Genomic DNA, 18,249 nt, shown 5'->3' with positions numbered 1-18,249 from the left:
CTCCAGCCTTGACCTTCTTACTACCTTCCTACTGCTACCTCACACAGAGAATGGCACAAGACAGCCGTACTTATACAAGCACGGAAACTTGTTTATCTTGGTAGAGCGAATTTCATCTACTCTGCTTAATTCTTTTTATCTTAAGTCTCCTGGGGCGAGTCCTTGTTTTCCTGAACATCTGGATTCATTTCCTTGACTATTGATGCCTCATAACAACTTGGTATTAATCCAGCTGTTAAGTTCGTCCACAGGTTCCTCTCTCTCTCTTTCCCAAATGAAATGCCACAGAGGGCGTCTCTGTTAGGATGTTTCCCTCTTTTCATAAAGAATATGGCAGGCAACGCACCCTACAAACTTATCATCAAAATATACCGTTCAGCGGATTGAGAATGATTTCAGAAGTGATGCTGTTACCACCATCATCCTGCCACTCAGAAGGAAGTGCAAGGCCCTTATAGACTGAACAGAAAGCATAAGTCCCTAGTGCTTCCAGTTGCTGCAAATGCTCTCTTGCACAGAATATGAGAACCAGAAGCTGCTGTACCCACTTGGTGAAGGGGATACCAAAATTCAATTTTATACGAGACAGAGAAACAGGAGGGGCAAGGCAATTGTGTTTCCTGCTCCCTCCACAACACTGTCATGCTCATGTCACTCTGAATGACAGGTTAGCACAGAGGTGAACAATCTTTGGGCACATTTAGGTATTTCAGCAAGTGCCGTGGAAACTATCTCCTCTGGTCAGCTCTCTCCTTGCTCTCCCCAGATCAGCATCCCCTCTCCTTGCGACAATGGAAAAAGCACACACAGAGAGACTTTCACTTTCAAAAAAATAAATTTTATTAGAGTTTGGAAAAGGGAATACAAAGATTGTTATCGATTATCTTTTTTAAAATCAAAACTAAAACATGAATCTAAATAAAAACACAAATCAAAAAGGGAAAGAAAAGAAAAGGAAGAGAGAAATGAAGAAGGAAAGATAGAAAAGGGATAAAGGGAAAGAGAGTAAATAACAATAATATAAAAATTACAGCTATGGTGCCCATGAATGTCACACTGTCCCCAGTGAGGTAGGTCCAGTCAGGATCAAGCAGAAATACAGTGGTGCCTCGCAAGACGAAATTAATTCGTTCCGCGAGTTTTTTCGTCTAGCGAATTTTTCATCTTGCGAAGCACGGTTTCCCATAGGAATGCATTGAAAATCAATTAATGCGTTCCTATGGTCAAAAAAAGTCCAAACAAAACCAAATTTGGTACAACAAGAGTTTATTAAGTGCTCTTTAAAGTCACACATACTGTAAAGAGCATTTCAAAATTCAAACCCAGAAATTTTTTAAAAAAACAGCAGAGTGGCCCAATGGTCACAGAAAATCATAAAAATGCAGAAAAAAACACACAAGCTTCCAGATTCTTGCAAACCCCTCCCCAACACCAAGTCCTTGAATTCCAAACACCCCAACCCAAAATTCAACCCCCCCAAAAAAAGTTTTAAAAGTTTAACTTACCAAATGGCTGCAAAAGAAGTTTTGGAAAAGCTTCAAAAATCACCAAAGTCTTCAAAAATCTCAAAAAAGGCTACCACACTGCGTGCTATGAGTTGCTTCTCGAAGTCAAGTCGCAACTGTACAGTATTAACGGTTTTAAGAAAAAGGAAACAAACTTGCAAGACGTTTGTTTCCCCATAGGGAAATTCGTCTTGCGAAGCAGCTCGAAAAACGGAAAAACCTTTTGTCTAGCGAGTTTTTCATCTTGCGAGGCATTCGTCTTGCGGGGCACCACTGTATAGACAAACAGAAGCCAAGGCAGAAAGAAGATGGCAGCAGAGACAGCCATTGGAAGCTGCTGTTGCAGCAAAACAGCAGGCAGATTGAGGTGCTTTGTGCAAGAGCAGCCAAAACCTTCCCTTTCCAAGGACCAACCAGATCTCTGGTTTGGAAGTCTCTTTTCAGTCAGGTGTGTGTTCACCTGCTGAATCTGTATCTCTCGTTTGGGTTAACTTTGTCTTTGCTATGTGTGTGTGTGTGTGTGTGTGTGTGTGTAGGAAGGAAATGAGTCCACAATGGCAATGTGGTGTAGAGGTTTGTCCATGGCTGCAGCCTGATAGAAAGGCTGGGCTGCTCAAGGGGATCTGAGCCTCAGCCTTGGATGAGGTTCCCTCAGCGTCTAAGCCAGACTGGGCTCCCAGCAAGTACTTGACCACCTTGAAAGGATGATTCCGACAAGAAAATTCACCATGCCCGTCTGGTGCAAACCATGTGGGAATGTTGGCTTGAACTTAACAGTATTGTCATATGTTGGTGAGAGAACACTGGTTTCTCAACTGGGAAAGTAGGATGTGTCACGAAAGCGGGAAAATAGTTTTCAATGAGGTTAAACAAAGGGAAGTCAAAGCAAATGCTAATAGGTCTCCTTTAGATCTGGTTGGGAGGGAGAAGGTGTTCACATTGATTGGCATCCATTTACATATGACAGGCTCTTTTATTGAGGCACCTGGGACCTAGTCATGCTAGGAAAAATGAAATCATACTAAAATAAATATGCGTACATTCCAGATCTATAACTCTGTCCAGCTGTTGCTTGGACTGTGGATTACCCAGTTCCTCACATGTATGATGGTGGGGTGGGTGGGTCAGGAATGGGCAGGCCCAAGGCCAAATCCAGCCTCTTGTGGGGATCTGTTGTCCCACTAGCTGCCAGCTGTGAGGAATGCAAGGAAGGAAGGATGGTAGCAGGAAAAGTAAGAAAATGTATTCCTTCGCTTGCCTTCCTTTTCCTTCTTTTGTATGCATGTGATTTTCTTTTTTACTCTTCTCTCTGGTAAATAATGGGTATCTAGGAGCCTGGGGCCTAGAACCTGGCAACCCATTCTTAAAACCTTCTTAAATACAGTTTAGGAAGTCACATGTTTTAGGGGAAGATGCCTGACCCTGAAGAATCTTGACAAACTATAGTTTATTAAGAGTGCTGGGAATTGCCACTTTGTGAGAATGAACTACAGTTCCCAGAATTCTTTGGGGGAAAGCCATGTGCATTAGATGTGCATTAAATGTATGGTGTGGATGTGATCCTTCTGTTGAAACAATTTTATTTCAATAGCATTTGAATAACAGACCATTATAGATTTTACTATTCCCACTCTGCTCCCACCTTCACGGTGTTTTCAGTGTTGCTACAATGATGAAGTTTTGTGTCATTTCAACCTGTCTTCCGAGCTATTATGATGTGTGGAAAACTGACTTAAGGCTATAATCTTAACCCCATTTCCCTGGGAGAAAGCTCCATTGAATTCACTTTTGAGTAAACATGCTCTGTAACTGAGATGGAGCATACACAAAGGAGGAAAATACATTTGTTGAAAATTCTAGAAAGTTATTTCCATTCATTTGATAAATATATATTTTTCTCAAGTTTCCTGAATTACCAGGGAGATGGCAACACTTTCCAGATCTACACAATTTTACTGAAACATATGAAAGACAAATACCAGAAGTCAAAGCTAACATATTCTTCTCAGGGGTCCTGTAAAAATACAAGGACAACCCCCTTATATTTTGAAAAGGTTCACAGTATGATTTTTATAATTACATAGATGATTCATGCCCAATAGGTGAGCTGGCTAACACATTGAAGTCAAACTTTGCTCCCTTCTCTCCTTTCTCACTTCATTTCTCACGCAGTGAACACTCTTTTTGAGTAGAGTCTGTTGGAAACAGGAAACAGGAAGTGCAAAGGGATGTTATGGTGGTGGATCCTGATTAGCATGGGATCTCAACTTGCTCTATGGCTGCATTCAGATAACACTTTATTCTGTTTCCCTGGTGTTTCCTTACCGGGTAATTTCTACATTTGATGTGCTCTTTCACCTGAGCACATAAAATGTAGGAAGCCTCTTCTGGAAATCTAGTGGAATCTGGCAGAAGCAGGGCTGGCTTGCCATGGCACTTTCCTCAGGCGCCAAAATGGGATGTGCTGTCCCTGAGTGGAAGTTTAGGGCCATGCTTCTAGAAAAAATCCATTTGCCACCCAATTAACTCAGAAAACCATAATAATAATAATAATAATAATAATAATAATAATAATAATAATAATTTTTTTATTTATATCCCACCCTCCCCAGCTGAAGCCAGGCTCAGAGTTTTTCAGCAAAATTCTGCATTATAATTTCATGTGATTCCTGCTTAAAATGGTCCATTTTGTGTAAGGCGTGTGACCTTTGCATGTCACATAATTTGGGCCCTTATTCCTGGGTCCCCAAATGTGATTGTGACTGCCCAACACATCAGATACAATAATGTTAACTTAATTCAATTCAATTTTAATTTGTGATCTTATCAGGCTTGTTATTAAAACTATTATCCAAACAAAGCTGGGTGCTTTGTTTTTTCTTTCTTTCTTTTTAACCCCACCACCTTTTCCCTCTCTCTTTGGGCTGGAAGGAATAATTTTGCCCTTGTTAAAATGCAACACTTTTGCTGTTTTCTTTGTGTCCCTAAAGCTAAGCTGGGCCAGGATAGGTCTGGAAAAATACAGCTTTGACAGGCTAAATACACAACCAGGTTTTTCAGTCCTCCCTGGTAACAAGACCTCTGCTTCCCTCTCCCCTCTCTTGCCCCCACCCCAAATGCTTCCATCAATTTAAAATGCTTGAAAAAACAACAACCCAATAACAACAACCACTGAATAGTGGGACTATTTTTGTCTATTAATTATGGTAATTGTTTCCTGTGTGGAAATCACATCTATAAGAAGTGAAAGATGGGTATGTGTCAGAGTGGGAAGAATACCTTGTGTGTGTTTGTATATGTGTGTGTGTGTGTGTGTAAGAGAGAGCAAGAGAGAGAGTTAATCTTTGAAGGTTTTTTAAACCCCTGGAGGGAGGGCCTTATAATAAGCAGCATCATTTATGCTTCGGGCCTGATGCTCTTAGCTGCCCCCGCCTCGTCCTCGCCTTTCCTTTCCTTTCACGTGGAGATTAAAGCCAGCGGTTGAAGCTTCTCCTCCTTCTCCCATGTGGCTGATATAAATTCTACATCAAATAGAATGGAGGAAAGGAAGGTTTGGGCTGTCAGCAGAAAATGAAGGGAGACGGCTGACAGTTGCAGAGAGCGCAGAGAGCGGGCCTCATTAATCCGGAGGGCGCTTGGGAAAACGAAATGGAGCAAGAAGTATGGGGATGCCTCCTTCGCTGGAAAAGTTTTATGAGTGGCAATGCGAGGGCAGCATTAATAAGCATGCGGGCAAAAGTTTCCCAGCAAAATCGCTTGCAGATTGAGGCGGCGGGGAGGGGAGGCCTGCGCAGCAGTGATGGCGCTAAGGAGATCCAAAATGTTGCCTATCTGACATATCGGGGAAACACATAAATGGCTCTATGGATTAAAATGGTAACGTGCTTTCTATTAAAACTCTGTTGCTGCTGTTGAACGACCCTGATTTCTCTCCCCTCCCACCCTAAGCTCCCCACAATTTTCCCCCTGTCAACTTTCTCACGAATTCTTCCTTCTGCTTGATAATTTCACAAGGGCAGGGGAAAGCTCCAAAGAGGTTTATCTGGAAAAATTCAAAGTTAATTGCACAGAGAATTTCTGAAGCATGAACCTCCAAGGAGGCTAGTTTCACCATGGTTTTCTTCTTTTTCTCACTCAAAGAACCCACACCTATAACGCCATCTTTGTAAGCCTGGCTATTGTCTTGGTGGTGCCGTTTCAATTACAGCTGGACCAAAATCTGCCCTCTGGTTTCTTGAAAGTTTTCTTCCTCTGCAAAAGAGGCTTCTGTTTTGCTGCCTCATTCATCCCGGATATAAGGAGGCAGCAATTTCCACCCTATTCTTTGTTGGTCACAGTCAGCACTTCTTGCATTCTGCTACAGGATGACTTTCATTAAAAGCTACATTATATCTGTGATGGCCAAAGTTGACATAAATAAGAATGTAATTAGTTTTGATTCATTTCAGTGGGGGAGGGATGTTATAGACTGGCTGGAGGAGTGGTGGGAGGCCCCAGCTAGGGAACCCCCCGAGGAAGAAGGCTCAGAGCCAGGGGATTGGTGGTGGGACAACAATGAGTGTCAGAGGGAGAAGAGGGAGCAGACTGGGAGGAGGAGGTATCGGAAGCTGAAGAAACAACAGGGTCTAGTGAGCAGGAAGAGGCTGCGATAGAGAGCATTCCAGACTCAGAGGCAGGAGAGGAGGGGGGCCATGAGACAGAGATAAGGCAAGCTGCTGAAGAATCAAAAAATCCCCCTCCTGCTGTGACCAGCTCCCCTCCCCCTGAAATGAAGAGGTTGGAGGAAAGAGGGACAAAACAATGGAGCCTTAGTCAGCTGGGAAAGGAACCGGGGAGGAGGCTTAGAGAGTGGTGGAAAGTGGGAACCTTCAGTCCCCACAACTGCCTCATTGGAGGGAAGACCTACTGGGAAGAGTTGCTGTGATCACTAGGCCTGCACTGTTTTGGTTTCTTTAATAAATCGGGTCCTCCCTTAAAGAGGGCACGTGTTGTGGTGAGACCTGGCAACCAAACCCTGTGTTGTGGGTGGGTATGATTGGATAGCCACAACACCCTTGATGCAGGGTTTAATCAGGCCAATGGGACACAGGCTAAATGGATCAAGGGACCTGTATATACCTATGCACGTGACTCAGAGCTTCCTCTTTTGGCTTGCGCATCGGAACACCCACCCACCTCTCCCTACTTTTAGGGCTTTGCTCTTGACCTTGCTATGCCGTTGTATGTCGTCTGTCATTGGGACAGGGGCATGGCAGGAATTTTTCCCACTCGACTGATTGGCTGGTGCCATTTGGGTTTTGTCTGCCGCCTAGCAAATCGTCACAACTTGTAAAGTTGCGGATAGGCTCTGGTTCAGGTGATAGGGACGGGAGAACTTCCCTATGTGAAGGGTATTCCGTTAAAGGAATCCAGGGACTCAATGGTTTGGTCCACCCTGTGAGGGGGTTGTGCCCGTGCCTGAGTCCAGGGGGACATCTGGGTGGTGGGCATAGCCTGTTCCCAGCTTTCCATCTATCCAGGTGTTCACCCTGGGCTGACCTTTGCTAGTGCCTTGGGTCAGCGCTACCTGCAATGGTGCAGGTAGCTAGTTGAACCAGAGCCTATGTAACCACTCACTTGCTGTAATCAATAAAGTTGTGGCCTAAATTCTGCCAAAATCCAAACCAAAATTTGAGTCTTGTCTGAATTTATTTAAGGGGGAGGTTTAAAGGTCTGAACATGTGAAGAGTTCTATTCTGGTTCCTGACAGTGGGGAAGCACAGCTAAGGGAACATCATGAGAGGTGGGGACCACATCTGTTCTCTCCACCGAGACATTCAAGCAGTGCCAAAGACTTTATCCAACTGAATTGGGTGCAATTAGCATCTGAGTAAATTTTCATAGTATTGTGCTGTGAGTTTTATTTCAGAACAGAACATCTTCTGGTGCAATCTCTATAACAGCTTTGATAATATACACCAAAGAGATTCTGCTTTGTGGCTTGCATCGAGAAGACCATGGGCAAATACCGCCCTGAAAAATAAATACAACTGTTTTTAATGCATGCCAGACAATGTGTAGGATTCTAGCCTGAAATATGGCTTTGACAATTGTCTTATGTTTTAAAATTAAATTTAAAATTTAAAATGCATTTTGGGGTTTTAAAGAGAAAGACTTGTTTTCTTCAAGAGAACCAGATCACTCACTGTAGCGATAGAAAGGCACCTGTTAGTTATTTCCTCAATTGGAGGAAACTCAGCTTTGAGTTCTTTTGAAAATTCCCCTTTTGGGCTGCAACATTTCTTCAGGAAATGAGATTACTCTGAATTTGAAAATGGTGACTAGCTGCTTAGAACCAGCACAGCCTTCAACGAGTGGCTATGCATTAAGAATCTGGGTGGCTCCAAAATTACAATATTTTTTATTGCAATCAGCCTTCTACATCCAGGCAAGATGTCTCAGACAGGAAGTAATTGAAGTAATAATACTCATATAGCATGCTTTAAGTGTTCACAGGGATTCATATGCATTACCTGTGTGATCTGTTCAGTGCTGTTAAGGTTAAGGACAGTGTTATTGTTAAGGACACTGTTAATGACAGTGTTATTAGAGAAGGGTTGGGGCCAAGAGAACAGTGGTTCTGCCATAAGCCACTCAGTTGTGGTCAAGATAAGCTGGGACACTCTTGGACAACTCACACTATTAACTAGTATTTTACTCAGAATAACTTGCTTTCACAGTGAAAGCTGCCTTATACAAGCAGAGCTCATTTTAAAAAGGAACTAGTTCAAGTTCAAGATGTCCAGAAAGGAACACATTCCAGTTCCCAGCTGCCCCTTTGCAAAGGAGGGAAAGATTTCTGTTGATTGAATACTCAGGAGAGCACATGGTTAGGAGGCGCTGTGGTCTAAACCACTGAGCCTCTTGGGCTTGCCGATCAGAAGGTCGGCAGTTCAAATCCGTTTGACAGTGGTGAGCTCCCGTTGTTCTGTCCCAGCTGCTGCCAACCTAGCAGTTCTAAAGCATGCCAGTGCAAGTAGATAAATGGGTACCACTGAGGTGGGAAGGTAAATGGCGTTTCTGTGCGCTCTGGTATTCATCATGGTGTTCTGTTTCACCAGAAGCGATTTAGTCATGCTGGCCACATGTCCCGGAAAGTTGTCTGAGGACAAACACCGCCCCCCTCAGTCTGAAAGCAGAGATGAGCACCGCACCCAATAGATGAATTCGACTGGACTTAACCGTCCAGGGGTCCTTTGCCTTTTTATATTTTACCTTTACTACCTGGTAAGCATGCTCAGGTTTGCAGCCTCAGTTTCACCCAGATCTCTGATGAAATTTGATCAGATTGTCTGAGGTCCAAGGTATATTAGGACTGCTGCTATATGTATTGGTGGTTGTTGTTGTTGTTGTTGTTGTTGTTGTTATTATAAATTTTGGCTCTTTGGTTCAGAAGAATGCCCCAATAAGAGTCAATTCAATGGGTTTTATTCCTCAGTAAGTGGGAATAGGACTGTAGCTGTATTATATAGTAATCCAAGCCGACCATTTAAAGGGAACATTCATAGCAGTTAGCATTGGTAGATGCATGTTGTCTTCTTGTGGTGCTTATAATTATAGTTTGTTAAGGTTCATACCATCAAATCAAATCTTTATTATGATGTTCAAAGACCAGCATTAAGAAACTGGGATAAGAAGCACACAGGACACATTATGCAGATACGTATAATTTTTTAAAAAGTAAAATAAACAAAATAACAAATAATAAAAAGGCATAAAATTAAATCAATAAAAGTAGCATAAAATAAAGTACAGTGGGCATACCATAAATATAGTATCTCCCGCAAGATGTGTTAAATAATGAACGTATTTGTTTCTTTTTTAAAATTCTAAAATGCCCTAGAAAGGAACCAATGCGTTTAGAAGCTCCAGCGATCACATATGACAAAAACTGGAAGAAATATCTTTTGTAAGAAGGAGAAAGATTAGCGTTTGCCGACCAGAGCTGTAAAAAGTCATATTGTGATGTTGATAAAAGTGAGCTGCTAAAAGGGAATAAAGGGGGATATTGTGATCTTGATACAAGTGGATTTATCACTTGACATGTATGAGAGTCACGAGGACAACCTCTTAGGAAACCAGAGGAGAATCTTGTGTGTTATATGTTCCTTTGGTCTGCAGGGCAAACTGTTGTGATTCTGGGAGACTTCTGGAAGCTGTTCTCAAAGTTCAGGGAAAGGTAAGCAAAATTACATCAAGGTATAATGAACACAGATGGGCTGATGCACCTGCGCTAGTGATATGAGAAACAGATGTAGAGCCATTGATTTACTAGGAGACTCACTGGGGGCTGTCAACTTAGTGCAAATAACTTTGATAACTGGGAAAATGGCAAAGGCCTGTCTTTCAGAGAGGCACTCAAAGGGAAGGGCCTGTTGAAAAGGTCTTTTTATTTATTTTTCCACAGAGTGAACCTCTTTTCAGGGATGTGTGGCAATCCATTTACGCTCAAATTGCACCATGATTTAGGAGTGTAATGACAGTCCAGGCAAAGGTAACAGAGCATCCTTGCACTGCAAACCTCCATCCCAGATCTGCCGAACTTGGCTGTCTGGACATGTCAGCCCTGCACCCCCAACAACCCTCCTGCCCATGTATGGTTTCTGCCCATTGTGCTGGCATGTGATGTCACCCAGATGCAATGCAAATGGGCCTGGGCCAGTAATTTACAAGGTAGCACTCGCAAGACCATCCATAATATGGTATAGATACTCACATTTGGGGTGCAGATTTTTTTTTAATGGTCCCAACGGGGTTTAATTTGTCCAGTGGGGTTGTCCAGGTAGTCTACTGAAATCCTAGGCTGAGGATCACGTGGGGCTTGCTGGCACAATTCCACATACGTTGTACGCACAGTATAACAGGTTCTTTTCATAGATTGACCCCGATCTGGTGGAACGCTCTGTCACAAGAGACTAGGGCCCTGTGGGACTTGACTTCTTTCCGCAGGGCCTACAAGACAGAACTGTTCCACCAGGTCTTTGGCCAAAGCACAGTCTTACCCCCTCCTTTGGTAATCCTCACAGAACTCTAGCCCAATGGTTGCCATTAATTTGATTCTGAATTGATTTTAAAATGAATTGATTTTAGAATGCTGTGTTACTTTTATTGTTGTTAGCTGCTCTGAGCCCGACTTCGGCTGGGGAGGGCGGGATATAAATAAAATGTAATAATAATAATAATAATAATAATAATAATAATAATAAATAATAATAATAATAATTATAGGGTTGGAAGTTACAAGCCAGACTCTACAGCTCTGCCCTCCCTGCACTGGCCACTAACTGAGTTTTTCCATCCTCAATGTATCTCATTCACTTTGAATGCAAATCGGTGACTCTGAGTTCCCATATTCTACTCATGGACATCCAAAGAAGTGGAATGTTGCAAGATTCAGGGCGGATTAAAGAAAGTACAACTTTCCACAGCGGATTGTTAAACCGTGGAACTTGCTACCACAGGAGATGTGATGGCTTTAAATGAGAATTAGGCTAATTCATGGAGAAGAGGGCTATCTATCGATGGCTACTAGCCATGATGACTATCCTCCACCTCCACAGTCAGAGACAGGAATGCTTCTGAGTGTCAGTTGCTGGGAACCACCGAAGGTTGTCCTGTGCCCTTGTTCTCATGTACTGCTTGCTGGTTTCCCACAGGCATCTGTTCGGGCCTGATCCAGGCGGCTCTTACGTTCTTGCTCGAGCAACCATTCTTGGTCATTCTTTGGCTTAGCGAGAACTATTGTAATTAAGTCAATCTGGCTCACATCCCATCAAGTCAGCAGTGCTATTTGCCTTCAATTAATCAGGCTTCATTTTTCACAGAAACATTTCTGACCAGGAGCCAAATGCATGCTAGTCACAAACTCCATGTGAAGAAAAGCAGAAGAGAATGGCTTAAGAGGCAGCTCTTCACAGGACAAACGTTGTGAGCAGGAATCAAGCGTCCAAATCCTGACGTATGTTCGGGGCCAAAACAGGGTCTACAAAGGATTTCATTATATGGGAATTAACCCTAGTTCATCCACTTAGACCAATATAAAATTAATTACCGAACATATATTTTGAAGTGCTGGAGCCAGAAAAAGCACAATGCTGCCAAACAATATTTAATAATTTTATCCAAAATGTACAAAAGGAACCCTTGGGGCTCTTGGAGATCATTGAAGCCAACTGCTCATTTAGCAAAGAATGTGGCCTTTCAGATTGAATTACAGCGGCTTTGCATTCTCAAGGGACTCTGCAGGCAAAGCCTTTATTATCTTTAGTGGGTGCAAAATAGAAGGCCTTAGCTCAGCAATCAGGAGCTACGAAGCCCTTCGGAGAATACAAGGGAAATTAACGATCCGTTGTGGGTTCTTAACCACCCTATTCTTCTACATGGGGCCTTCTGCGTCCTGCCAAAGGACCAAGCTACACATTTTTGCTTAATTTGTGGTGTGCAGCTAAATCTTGCTTTTTCGTTGACTAAACTCACAGGACTAGGGAGGGGTGGTGATTCCTACCGTAAATGCAGCAGGCAACGAGGAGAGGTTGACCGTGTCACTCTCCAGCCATGATTGGGATAAACTCTGGAATTCACTCTAATGAGAGGCAGTGATGGCCACCAACTTGGGTGGCTTTCGAAGAGGATTGGACAAATTTGCAGAGGATAAGACCTATCAATGGCTTCTAGCCATGATGACTGTGCTCTGCCTCCCTAGTGGGAGGCAGCAATGCTTCTTAATAGCAGTTGCAGGAAACCACAGGAGGGGTGAGAGCTCTTGAGCTCAGGTCCTGCTTGTGGTTTCCCCCCAAGGCATCTGGTTGGCCACTGTGAGAACAGGATGCTCAACTAGATAGGTCATTGGCCTGATTAAGCAGGCTTTTCTTATGGTCGAAATGGAAATTGCTTCCTGAAGTGTGGTGGTGGGGTTAAGGGAAAAAACTGTATCCAATACAGTGGTACCTCGGGTTAAGAACTTAATTCATTCTGGAGGTCTGTTCTTAACCTGAAACTGTTCTTAACCTGAGGTACCACTTTAGCTAATGGGGCCTTCCGCTGCCGCCGCACCACCGCCACACGATTTCTGTTCTCATCCTGAAGCAAAGTTCTTTTTTTTTTTTTAAATAAATTTTTATTAGTTTTTCACAAGTAAAAAAGAAACAAAGCAAAAACATAAACAAACACAAAATCGACTTCCCCGTACCACCCCTTTTCTGCATTCTTGTTTCAAGATTTTTCAGCAACCCTTTCGTAATAAACTTGTTTATATTTCATAGATTTAACTTCCATAAGTTATTAATACAACTGTAGTTCTTTATCTCTTATTGCCCTGAGCCCCTAATTTTCCAAATTACAACAGTTTTTAAGATAAACTTTAAATTTGTTCCAATCTTCATCCACCGCCTCTTTCCCCCGGTCTCGAATTCTGCCAGTCATCTCTGCCAGTCCCATATAGTCAATCACCTTCGTCTGCCATTCTTCCAACGTGGGTAAATCTTGCGTCTTCCAATACTTTGCTAGAAGGATTCTTGCTGCTGTTGTGGCATACATAAAAAATGTCCTATCCTTCTTTGGCACCATTTGGCCCACCATGCCCAAGAGAAAGGCTTCTGGTTTTTTAATAAAGGTTCTCTTCAGAACTTTTTAAATTTCATTATAGATCATTTCCCAGAAAGCCTTAATCTTCGGGCAGGTCCACCAAAGGTGATAGAAAGTTCCCTCCGTTTCATTACATTTCCAACACTTGTTATTGGGCAAATGATATATCTTTGCTAACTTAGCCGGAGTCATGTACTACCTGTAGATCATTTTCATAATGTTTTCTCTTAAGGCATTACATGCCGTGAATTTAACACCAGTGGTCCATAACTGCTCCCAGTCAGCAACTGAAGCAAAGTTCTTAACCTGAGGTACTATTTCTGGGTTAGCAGAGTCTGTAACCTGCAGCATCTGTAACCTGAGGTACCACTGCAGTGGCAAAGTCCAGCTCACATCTTGAAGACAATAGTTCACACATGTCCTCAAATACGCATGTTCTGGCTCCCACCAATTCATCTCAGTAGTATGTATTCAACTAAGTTTTACTCCAGGGTAGTTCCATTGAAATTACTGGACTTAACTTAGTCATGTTCATTAATTTCAATATGTCTATCCTGAGTAAAACTCTGTTGCATACTGCCCAATGTCATAGAGCCCCTTTATGTACAACAGACCTTTGCATGCCTAATATATTCATTTTAATGCCATTTTGTCAAATAGACACATTTTTGCAAGTGATGCCCCCTAATAGTTGCCATTTTTTTAAAAAAAGGCATTTTGTGTGTGCACTTCTCTCTAGTATGCACATTTTTTGAGTGCAATGACTTGCAGCTGAAGGGCTGCACCGGAAAATTCAGAGGAGTGTGAATTTCAAAGGGTGTTTTGGCTCCCGTATTGTTTCAGAAACTGCAGGCTTGATAGGCTTACATTAAAAAATGGGGTCCAAAGTAGTCCCCCACATTCCTTGTGGAGAGAGGTTGCTTAACGTTATCCCCTCTGGGCCACTTCCATCTCAAAATCCCCCTCCCCAAGTGGCCTTCATGCACAATGTGTATTTCGTGCAGGGAAGAGGAGCCACAGCACAGTGGTACAGCAGTTCCTTGCATGTAGTTCCTTGCATGTAGTTCCTTGCATGCCTCAGGTTCAATTCCTGGAATCTCCAGATAGCAGCTGGAAATGTTCCCTGCCTGAAGCTCTGAAGAGCAGCTGCCAATCGGTGTTGAGAATACTGGGCTAGAGAGCCAATAGCCTGACTTGCAATAGGGCAATTTATTTTTGTGTTTGTGTAAGAGAGAGACATGGGACGCAGGTGGCGCTGTCGGTTAAACCACAGAGCCTAGGACTTGCCGATCAGAAGGTCGGTGGTTCGAATCCCCACGATGGGGTGAGCTCCTTTTGCTCGGTCCCTGCTCCTGCCAACCTAGCAGTTCAAAAGCACGTCGAAGTGCAAATAGATAAATAGGCACTGCTCTGGCGGGAAGGTAAACGGCGTTTCCCTGGTTCACCAGAAGCGGTTTAGTCATGCTGGACACATGACCCGGAAGCTGTACGCCGGCTCCCTCGGCCAGTAAAGCAAGATGAGTGCCGCAACCCCAGAGTTGGTCACGACTGGACCTAATGGTCAGGGGTCCCTTTACCTTTACCTTTTAAAAGAGAGACATATTTCTGCTTCAGATGTTCCTGCAGCCTTCAGAAGCAGCTTTCAAGGCTCTAGGAAACAGAAGTGGGGAGGTTATATGGGAGTACTACCAAGACAGACCATTGGTCTACATAGCTCACTGGCTGGAAATAGCTGTCCAAGATTTCCAAGTGGGCTTTTCCTGAGCCCAGCATGAAGACGCCAGGGATTGAACATGGGCATGCGAACATGTGCTCTGACGCATAGCTATTCAGTTAGAAAATCCTATGTGCATTCAGCTCCTTGGGTGCACATTTAATCCAGGCAGGTAGAAGATGTCAGCCTGAAAAGCAATTGTATGAAACAGCCTTTGGGCAGGCTCCAGAAAGCTTAGAGCGTAAACCTTTGCTGGAGGAAGCATGAACCATAGCTTTGTAAGAGATGCATCTGTCTGTGCGTTATAACCACTTATTTATTACTCTTCATCCATTAAGCACTTCTATTTAATTACCAGGTATCAATCAGTGCAAGTCGAAATGTAATGTTTCTTTAAAAATGATTTTAACATCAATAAAATAGCCATAAAGGGAAAATAAGACTACTCTGTTGGAATCTCGTCTTTGAACACATTCTCAGAGATATAATTAAAAACACCAAGTGCTTATTTCAAAGCCATAAGTGATGGGTCTGGCATCATGCCTACTGCAGGAAGGCTAATTACACCATAAATTAAACAGATTATTATTATTATTATTTAAAAAAAACCTCCAAACATTATGACCTTTAATAAAATTGTTTTTACAACCAGCTGTCAATAAATCACCCGAGAAAGCTAGTGAGAAGTGGGCACTTTTCTTCTGTGAATTTCATTAGCTTCAGTTTATTTGCTTTTTTGGCGAACTATGATGTTTTTTAAATCTTAAATTAAAAGCTCCAGCCTATAAAAACTAATTCCAAAACGTTAGCGTTTCAGTCCCTGAAAACGAGCCCCTCTAATTGCAGGAATTATTCAAGATTGTATACTGATCAGAGGCTATTAAAAAGAAATAGTCCATGGAAGGGTCAGACTTAGCTACAGTAGTTCCAGGAAAGGCCATTCGGATATATAGCTTAATGAGTGCAAAATGTTTCAGGGGAGGCTAGTTTACTGTGGAAATAAAACATGCATCTCAATGCAGAAGCTGTTTTAGACCTTCCCTTTACTCCTCCTTTTTTCTTATTTTACAGACCGGTGTCGGAGGCTGCATGTCTCCTAATACCAGTGTCTGGGAATCACAAGCTGTTGTGCTCACGTCCTGTTTCTAAGCTTCCCATGGGCATCTGAGAACAAGATGCTGGGACTAGACTGGGCCTTTGTAGGCTCCTCATATGTTCCTATGTTGTCGGGGTTTTCTGCTGCTCATTCAGTTTGCTGGTTTACTTGCCTTGTGGTGAGCTTTACTCAGGTCTTCATGGACGTAATAAGAAAGCTACACAAAGCATATGCTGAGAAGAGAAGCGGCGCCCTGACGAGGGATGATGGTGAAGGGTGGGACGCTTTGAGGTGCAGAAGAAAGCTGAGGTATTGCCAGTGCTTCTCTCATAAGCCTCGGGTGGTAAGCCTGCCATCCATGATTGGTGGAGCTGTAGAAAGACTCGGTCATTTTGGTTGACTGGAGAATAAATCATGTGTGGTATTTTTAAGCTATATATAGTTTTGACACCTAGAACAGCTTTACTAAACGATGTGCGAAGGTCTGTGAGATGAGAAACCTTGAACATAAGCATTAATATAATTACGGCAGCTGCAATGCTAATGGAGAAATACCATGAGGTCCAGAAAGCTCCATCATATGGGGGAATGATACTGAAAGGTTTGTTGTGAAAATGAATACAGTTTGGGCTACGATTTATTTCTGTAAATGTACTTCAACCATAAATTAAAGCAGGGGTGAGGAACCTTATGCCTGGGGTCTGGATGCGGCCCTCTGAGCCTCTCTATCTGGCCCTTGGGAGCCTTCCCAGCCACACCTCCTGTCCCTAAGCCACACCCCTCACTAGCTGTGACACACACACAGTATTTTTGCCTTGCTGGAATATGTCCTTGAACCTGGACAATGCCTCTTACTCACCTGGAGGGCGGATTCACTCCATCTGAGTGAAAATTGGGCTACTGTACAAAAGTATTATTCCTTGATCCACCAACTTTTGCCTCTGGTCCTGCACTCTCTAGGCATGTGGCCTCTGGAAGTTTTCCAAGAAGGGAATGTGGCCCTTGTGATGGATAAGGTTCACCACAGAATAGAATCATAGAACTGTAGAGTTGGAAGGGACCCCAAGCGTAGAGTCCAACCCCCTGAATCTCAACATGTGGTTCCCCATCCAATTTGAAACCATACCAGACCCTGCTTAGCTTTATAACTGTGCTAGCAGTTTTATTGTTGTCCCATGAGGAAAATTCCCCAGAAATCATTTCTAAGATACTGGGAGACTAGAATACCTTAGCAAACAACCTTTACTATGATTATAACTAATGGGTTTGAACTGCACTGGGAAACATACAATGGAAACTTAAGTAAAGCAAATATCAAGGGAAACCGAGGGTTCTTAAATTCTGAACCACAAACTCCCAACACACCACTCCTTCCTCACAGGGGAACTTTGGCTCTTTTCAGACGTATCTTTGAGAAACATGGATGCTAGAGACATTTTTATATGTTCTCCCATATTTCCTTTCGAGAGTATTCCTCCCCACTCCACCCCGGTTATTACATTGGCCTCGGTATCAGACTGACTCCTATATGAGCTGTACTCATATGTCATAATGACATAATGCACAGTAAAAGCCCGATATTAAAACAAAACCTCTTAACGTTTATATGGTGGCTGAAATAAATCAACCTTAAATTATTTCTAAATGTCGAGAAGGGGGCAATGCAACTTTGAATGTAACTATTGATAGAAAAGGAGGAAGGGGAAGAAAGTCTGAACAAATTCATTTGGGCTACTTAGCCCCTATGAAGAAATATATATAAATCTTGATTTTCTTCCCGGATTTAAAATTATTCCCTTCAGCTTTTCAGACCTGGCTAATGCAGTCTATTTAAAAATATAGAAAAAATAATAATAAAGTGAGAAGGACCTTAGAGGTTCAACTAGTCCAAGATCTTGCTCAGCGCAGGATCTACAGGACAGGATCTGCAACGCAGGATGCAACCGCAGCATCTGTGACAGGTAGTTGCCCAGTCTCTGCTCCAAAGCATCCAGCAAAGGAGACTTCCACTTCCCAAGGTAGCCTTTTCTGCAGATGAACAACTCAAGCCATTTGGAAAGTTCTCCTGATGTTTGATCCAAATCTGCTTCCTTAGAATTTCCATCCCTTAGATCCAGGGACCTGCCCTCCAATCCAACAGGCTTGCTCCATCTTCCATGTGACAGTCCTTCAGATGTTGGAGGTTCTTCCCTTAATATTCTCTACTCCAGGCCAAAGAACTGAAGAATGTACGAAGAGCCCTGCTGGATCAGAACACAAGTCCATCTTGTCTGGCATCCAGTTCTCACAATGGCCAAACCATTATTGGAACT

Source organism: Podarcis muralis, chromosome 3, assembly GCF_964188315.1.
Source record: "Podarcis muralis chromosome 3, rPodMur119.hap1.1, whole genome shotgun sequence".
Lineage (NCBI taxonomy): Eukaryota > Metazoa > Chordata > Lepidosauria > Squamata > Lacertidae > Podarcis > Podarcis muralis.
The sequence above is the reverse complement of the archived record's forward strand: the minus strand, read 5'-3'. Positions refer to the sequence as shown.